This window comes from Cebidichthys violaceus, unplaced genomic scaffold (genome assembly GCF_023349555.1).
Source record: "Cebidichthys violaceus isolate CVI_PGR_0920_01 unplaced genomic scaffold, fCebVio1.0.p SCAF_47, whole genome shotgun sequence".
Lineage (NCBI taxonomy): Eukaryota > Metazoa > Chordata > Actinopteri > Perciformes > Stichaeidae > Cebidichthys > Cebidichthys violaceus.
This window is the reverse complement of record NW_027176672.1, coordinates 1,092,525-1,100,476: the sequence shown is the minus strand read 5'-3', so window position 1 is coordinate 1,100,476 and position 7,952 is coordinate 1,092,525.

Here is a 7,952-nt window from a genome sequence, read left to right as displayed (position 1 = left end):
GGACTTCAAGACGTCCCTCCACAAACCGATGGGTGATGTCACGGCGACCGCTTCGACTCCTTAAATACATCTGAACAATACGGAATCCAAACATGCGGTGTACGATATACATCAACATTCAGTGAGAAGAGGATGAACATTAGCAGCTGTGAATGTTGAGTAGCTGCCAAATCCATCTTTTTGTGTCCCACGCTGTGCAGCAGCAGTTACCTTTCCCATAAAACACCTGCAGCTGTTTGAAGCACGCTGCTGCATTTAAATGCCCGTTGACTGTTGCCACTTGATTAGTTGATTATAGCATGAGACACACTTCATGACTGTTTGTACAACCGGACGAGTGTAAAACAACACGAGCTCTTCTAAGACGCTCTGCTCGCAAGCCAGAAAGTCATCAGGCGGCGTGTTACCGGCAGCGAGCAGCTGGAGTTTTGACGTTAAATCATTGTGCTCTTGGGTGTTAATACAGGAGGATTAACCTGCCATCGTGGCAGCCATTTTTTTTTTTTTTTTGCACATGAAATGAGGCTTCCATTTGCAAGTACAGTTATTGGCTCGGGACTCTGGAGGAATGTGCTGTTCTTCTTTTTATTGAATGCATAAATTCAGGAAGTCCAAACATTGGGCCGACAGTGCTCACCACACGCTGAAGGATTCTCATTCAGCGTGTTACCGGACCTAAACGCGTGCTCTCAGTCAATCCTCTCAGCCACGCCGGGGTGATGCCTCCGTCAGTGTGGCCCTCTCAGATGGAATTACTGTCATAGTTGGCATGAGGACTCTCTTCAGGTGATAAAAGAGGTGTTGATACAGAAGCATCTGGCAGGCCTCTGAGCTCCAGACAGATTCTGCTCGCGCTCAAATCTATCAAACCTCCAAACCACAACATCTGTTTGGGCTGCAGATTAGCCTAGTTAGCTGATATTGTGATTTGCAATTAGCCTGTTTCTTGTGCGGAGCAAAATATTGATTTTGTCGACACGTATGTGGATTAATGATGAATTCGCCCCGGGGAGGAGGGTTCTTCATCATCTCCTCCACGGCTCCTGAAACTGCAGGGGTTTTCCTGAATGCGTTGCCCAAGGCTTGTTTTGGAAAGGGTTTGATTGATCACCAGGATTTAGGGAGGAATCTCACACAATTTCGCACAAATCATGAAAGACTTTGAGAATAAACCGCGGGGATGCTCGTTGCCAGTGGCATTTAGAGTTTCTACGCAGTTTGAAACGGTACGGCCGGTTCTTATTCGAGTCGTTGACAGATCTGTTAATTGATATTTGACTGTTGACGGTTTATGAACTTGAAGAGACTCTTTTTGTACTTCGTATCAAAGAAAGGCAGCCAATAGGATAGCTATAGACAATGAGAGATTCACTAACCCTTCACTGTTTCTTCTCTATGTCAGTATGGCCTCTTTTCTCAATAACACACACACTCACTCTCACACTCACACACACATATATAAGCATGCAAAGACACTGCTTCTGTCTCTGATGTGGCCAAAACCCCGGAGGGACCGAAGCCATTTTTCATGTAATTACAGAAAACCTGCCCGACTGGCTTTGAGGCAGCTCGTGAAAGGAGGGACCGAGTCTCCCCTGCATTGTACGGTGCATCTAACCAGTTACTGTTAGCAAAAGGTCACTTCAATTTCAGTCGTCGGTCCAATTCTGTCAGGTCACCTAAGAGTTCTTACACAGCAGGTGTGTCACGGTAACGAGTGAGATGTGTGCTGAACCACCTCCTGATATAAAGCCTGATTCATGCTCTGAAATGAGTTCTTCTGTGAGGGATAGAGTTGATCTGTTCTGGGTTTCTTTGACGTTTGGTGACGACTTGGCTTCACCGATCCTCCGCCGAGTCTTCTATCCCACACGTGTGTCTTCGGTTCGAGGGCTTTCAGCCTCGCATGTGTTCACGACGGAGGAATTTTTTCCATCGCCGAAACACACAAATATATCATGGTATGACCCGACGCTGACAACTACAGTCTGCTGCAGAGAGGGACAGTGGTAGAAAGGAATTTCCCCCAGGTCAGATCAGTCCAGACTCGGTGAACTGACGCTGTCTTCGGGGTGTGCGGCAAGTCTGCAGCGGCAACTGGAGGAGGCAGCTCTGAGGTAATGTTTGTCTCTGTCTCCCTTCAAGATAAACCTGTCATTAGAGACCCGGCGGACCCGTCACATTCTGACTCTGCTTTCCTTTTTTTACGTTTTATTTCCTCTCAGAGGAATAGAACAGAACTTAATGCAGAACTTAATGCAGAACGTTGTGATCCGATGTTAGACCGGTCCCCTGACCGTAGGGGGCAGCTGTTACTCTGCATCCTCTGATAATACATTAGTCTTCCTTTCCTGTGACGCTTCACTGAATAATTGAGTCACAGTGGTTTTAACCTCCTCATTACCTTGTTATTAGTGCTACACATTGTGTATGTCAAACGGAGACGTGCTCGTTCTACCCTTTTGGACCTCACTGACCCTGTGGGTGCTCATGATTTCACAATGAGAGCATGCAGCTTCCCTTAACGCTGCAGCTCAGATGTTCCATGTCTTCACACGTCTCCCACTGCTGTCCTTTTTGAAGGCCGGCCACCTGCAGCAAAGCTCCGTCTTCTACAGGATGTCTCCCGTGGTGTCACAATGTGACGAGGTGGAATGAAAGAGATATTTCCCTCAGGTGTCGGTGGAGACCAAAAAAGAGCTGAAAGGAGTGAATCATAAATGCTGATGATTGCTCTATTTCCGCTGGATGTGTACACAAGAAGCTGCAATTAACAGTTCTCCGTATCAACTTACCTAAAAGGTAAGAATGCTGTTATAATAACTTCAGTCTCATAAATACCAGGCTGCCTCGAGACGAGGAACACGTTGTAAAGGATGCGTCCTAATTCTCTCTGCGAGCGTCCTTCAGCAGAAGCCGTCAGCCCCGGCGCTGCGGTGAACCGCTTTTGGGTTCACGCGAGTTTCTGTCACAGCAGACGTTGCTTTTGTTGGGCCCGCTCTCGTCCCGTCACCAGACACCTATCCTTTTGAGGAGCGGTGATTTACGATGGAAGCGATCGCTGAGGTTCTCTGTGCCGACTGACAATGCTTCGGCCGCTTTTGTTCCCTCTTCCAGGAGTCACATGTGACATCGGATCACAGTCCGGATCATGTGTGCGCTCTTCTCCTTGTAGCCGATGTAACTCTGTTTCCGCGTCGGTGCACGGCAGGGTCTTTTCTTTTGGCTGCGAAAGAGCAAAGAATCTAAAGACTTCCTGCCAGGAACCCATTAAGGTGTTTGTCACTGTCTGGCACAGTATCAGGAGTCGCTACCCATCGGGCTTTCATTCTGGATTTAACTGGGCCAAGAGGAGACACTCGCTAATGAATGGCCAGCCAGAGAAAAAACTAAACATTTGTATTGCCTGTGCTCCGCATTGTGAAGACAACAACGGCAATACAACATGACAATAACCATAAATCAACGTACTGTAGGTATAAAGCCTCTGTAAAATCATTAAAGGCGAGTGAAAGTGAGATTCTCTCCCCTCCGCTGCTCTCTTTATCCCGTTTCCCTTTTGTTCTATTCTTTATCTCATTACCATCACTGAAGCTGACCTGAGAGCAGCGCGTCCAGCTGTGTTCCCCTGCCCTACAGACAAACCTCTGACCCCGCGCTGAACCGGAGGATCATCTAGCACTGTCGCCGACTCCGGCTCCGAGGTCACCCGGTGCACATTGCTGGTTTCCATTCAGCTTCCCTTCTTAAGGTGGATCAGGAGCTCGGTATCGATCGTGCACGTGTTGCAGGGGAATGAGTGACGGGTGGAAAAATGTGTTCAGAGGAATGAACGGAATGACCTCAGATACCACCTGTCAGACGTCTCTACCTTGTTTACAGCCAACACTGACTATTATTTACAGGGAGCCAAACTTTATTCAAGTGGTTATTACAGTTCACGACACGCTTAGGCCACTTTGTGACCCAGACGCACACATTGTGATTGTGCAGAGCATATTTCTTTTGCGTGCAAACTATTTTTCCTTCAATGTCTTTTCTGGGACGTGCGTTTTCAATCCAGCAGCAGCGAACGAAAGGAAAGATAAGGTGATTGAAAAGCTCTGCGGCACCCGGCTTCAAAACCCTTTTGTCACCAGCATTGTGGGATAGATATCAAAAGAAGCACTTTCAGGTATCTCTTTACCTCTTTTGGGTGGAAGGTGAGGGTGTTTCCATCTCTTGGCAGAGCATGAGGGGAGAGAGGGAGAAGATTAATGGTATAATAGCTCTGACCACATGGTTTAGTTATTTAAACTGGCAGCATCAGCTCAAATTGTTTCATAGCTTTCTGCAATGATACATTTAGGAGCGTGTCTGGACAGGTTGTAAGATGCTGGAGCAGAGAATTCATTGCAACTCCCTCTGAGCTGTTCTGCCAGGAGACGGGAGCTATGAAGCCATGAAACCATCCACGATGTTTACATGTTTGTGCGCCTTTTTTCTTTTGTTAATCGATTGCCCAACCCACAGACGGGAACCTTCTGGTTTCCTTTTGCTTTCGTCTCCATTCTCGCTGGAAAGCTGCGTCTTGGTGAGTCGAGCACGCGTGAGGAACAGATTTCATGATCGGGGGGGGGGGGGGGGTGAAGCGGCTTATTTACTATGAACCTGCCGGTTTTTGATCCAAGATGCCAGAGAGGGGCCGCCGCAAGAAGATCAGTGATGTTTCCAAAGCGTCACTGAGTCTTACGGGGTTGTAGTGAGTTTGGTGTTTTTGTTCAAAACATCCCGTGTCAGGACGCCCGAGACGCCGGAGGATTACTGTAAGCTTGGCTCAGGTGACGTCTTCTGGATGGAGAGGAGGAGGGGAGGGGGGGGGGGGGGGCAGGTATGAGGGCCCTGTATAGCCCTGTTCCAAACCACTCCAAAAGCAAGGAAAAAGTATCATATGGGGCACTCAGATCATTTGGAGATGCAACACCACACACCATCAAAAGGGTCGCTTTTAACACACTCGCTGAAAGTTCTCATTACCCCGTTCCTCAGACGCATGGTTGCACATTTCAAAAGCAGGTTAAGCGGGCCGGTATGTTCGCTCAAATGGCTCCTCCAAAAAAATCCCCCCAAGAGCTGAAGTGCCTCACCTTAATGCCGCCGACAATACCTGGAAGCTATTTGACCACTGTGTTTACCTGTAATATCAGATTAGGCCATAGGAAGTCAGATAGACAGCCCCCCCCCCCCCCCCCCCCCCCCCCTCCTGTGAGGGCCAAACTGTTGTGGATCTCTCTGGCGGGGAGTGGATATTGTCTGCTATCTCTGGCTTCCATCGCTGAGTCTCAAACAGCACTCTGTTAAGAGAGTGCATGAATGAGCGGTGCAGTATCTCTGGAATCACATAAAGACAACCTTGTGCTCTGCAATTTACTGTGCAGCGCTCAGGTGCTTGTGCATGTCTCAACCAGAGGAAAAACAAAAGTATGACTGACATAATCATGTGTCAGAAGATTTATGGTCAGAGAGAGCGAAGGGGAGAGAAAAAACTGGAGAGCACATTTTCTCGCTCCTCCTCCTCCTCCTTCAAATTATTGTCTTTAGTGCTGTCCACTTGTTTGAGTGAAACATTGGGAACTGTTGAAACAGAATGGGGCACACACACACACACACACACACACACACACACACACACAGCCTTGTGTTAATGAAGGCCTTGTAAAATGTATGATTTAACAACTTTTACTGTGAAATTATGAGTCATTTCCTTCTTCATTGGTGGTATGTTTTCAGTCGTCTCTGGAAAAGCAAACACAAGATGCCGTCTGCGTCTCACGGGTAACGTCAATGCTGCCATGCAGACACAGGACAGAACAGACGGTACAAAGAAGTCCCATCGAGTTCTCGAGATGATGACTCGGAAACACAAATCACTGAATCGCACCGCTGGCTTCAACAAATCTTCCGCATCGAGAGTTCAATTCCAGATATGAATCTGATCCCCGGTGCAGTCGAGGCCGATCTAATGATAAAACGGAGAGCAGGATGGATCTTGCTTAAATATGTGTTAAAAGACTCATCGCTGGCGTTGACGCTAATTGCCGGCTGGAGCGCACCGCCGGGCCGCCCTGATGTAACGGGTCATGGGAGCAGATAGGGAAGCTGTGGCAGGCCTCCAGTAATAACACAGGGAGCGAGCCAGACTACCAACCATAAATCTACTGCTACCACCAATTTCCAACTACTGCAGGTGACGGGTGAGTATGTGTGTGTGTGTGTGTGTGTGTGTGTGTGTGTGTCTCTCTCTCTCTGTGTGTGTGTGTGTGTGTGTGTGTGTGTCTCTCTCTGTGTGTGTGTGTGTTCTTATAAACAAAACTCCAAAGGGTAACGCAACCCCACTTCACAGCAACACGGATATTACACCCCCTGAACATCTTGGCATGGGCCCGGTCCTGTTTATGGAGAAACACGGCTAAGAGTATAATTAGCATTTCAGTGATCCTGACGGGTGTCTGACACAGGCTGCGATATCAAAGGAGGTGGTGCTTTGTGACTCAATGGGGATGAAGCGACTGCGGCCTCGGTGTGGTGGTGCTTCTTTTTGCACCTGACTGGAAAACACTGCAGGTGGATTACCTGGAACGGAAGCTAAACTGTTTGTTTGAAAAGAAAAGGAGAGACGTTGTCACGCTGTAAATATTAGCACCTTCGAGGTTCCGTGGTACATCCTCCTGATGAATGTGACTGATCAGTGGGAACTTTAAGGGCACGTTGTAACCTTTAGGGCACCACACAATCCGTGTCATTCAGAAGTTAGATCGCCGCCGGTGGAAGTAAATAAGTGACCCGTACAAAGGCCTCCGAGGTGCGAGTGTTTTGTCGGTGAGATAATGTGGTGTGCGTCTCACACACAAAACCCTAGTTTAGGTTTAACCAGAGCTTTTGGAGCAGCTGCCTTTTCACATGCGAGTCTTTTGTATCAATATTATGGAAGCCGAAAGCTTTTGTGGGACAGAGACGAGCCTCTGTCACTATCCCCCCTCACGCCCTGTTTCTCTATTCATCCTGGGCCGATTATCGCCGCCGAGGACACGTGATACGGCTAATCTACTGTAAATGAAACCTGGAATCTCATCTCTGCTTTTTACTGGGGGAGGGGAAGAAAAAAAGAACCGACCACGTGGGAATGTTCTAAAATGCAGCACAGGTGAAAACTTTACGGGCTGCATTCGTCAATCCCAGGAGGTTACTGGAAGCAGGTTTTCCGTCAACACCTCGGGCCCGTCTCCCCGCTCCACTTCCAGCCCCGATGAGAGTGGAATCTGTAACGACTGTGGGCTTTAGCGTCGTTAACATTTCCCTGACACGTCGGCCGGCCTCTCTTGGAGACCGCCCCGCATTTTCTCGGCCGCGCTCGGAGTTGTTGTAGCAACTAGCGGCCCAGGGAGTGAATGAAGCAGATGTGCGAGTCATCTATCACCTGACAGGCTCCCACTCCCACGACTGAGCAAGTCATCTCCGTGACAGTCTGCGCCGACCGCTCTCATCAATTACTCCGGTGCCCTACCATTAGGGCACAAACGCTTTTCTCCTCTGACACGTTCAACTGCTTCCCAGTCTGCGAGATGGGCCCTCAATTAAGCCTGAATAACTTTCCCCTCTGAAAGGACGTCTCTCTCTCTCCCTCTGCGGCCCAGCGCCGCACACATTGTGCTTGTAGGAGAAGCACTTTGAGAGCAGATTTATTCCCATGGTGACCGTATGATATTGTCTGATGATGATGTAAACCACTCTGTGGCTGCCATTCATAAAGATTTACACTTCTGTTCGTTTGAAAGTGGAAGTAAGTTAATTCATTCCTATAGAATGAGCAATTGAGGACATTTATAGTCATAGAAGTTCAATAGCTTCACTGTTAAAGTCGATATTCCTGTTGTTCAATTTCAAGCTCGCCATTTTTACGTTTTATCCGTGCA